This window comes from Etheostoma spectabile, chromosome 2, assembly GCF_008692095.1.
Source record: "Etheostoma spectabile isolate EspeVRDwgs_2016 chromosome 2, UIUC_Espe_1.0, whole genome shotgun sequence".
Taxonomy (NCBI): domain Eukaryota; kingdom Metazoa; phylum Chordata; class Actinopteri; order Perciformes; family Percidae; genus Etheostoma; species Etheostoma spectabile.
The window spans coordinates 27,326,447-27,326,728 of NC_045734.1; positions in this window are offsets into that span (position 1 = coordinate 27,326,447).

The following is a 282-nucleotide window of genomic DNA, read 5'->3' on the forward strand; positions in this document are numbered from 1 at the left end:
GAGTGCGGGCACCTTGTACATGTTGGGAAGCGACACCTTCTGTGGTGCCGCTCCAGGTGCCCTCAGCTTGTGGAGCACGGAAAGGTACTCCATTGACCGCACCATCCACTCCCTGGTGTGCTGCTCCACCACAGAAGCACGGAGGCGAGCCACACCATGGCCCAAGGTGCGCTCTTTTAGCAGCCCGATAAACCTCTTGTCACAAGCCAACCAGGGCGGGAAAAAGAAAATACACACACACACACATGTAGTTAACTACAGAGAACAATCACCAGAAAAATA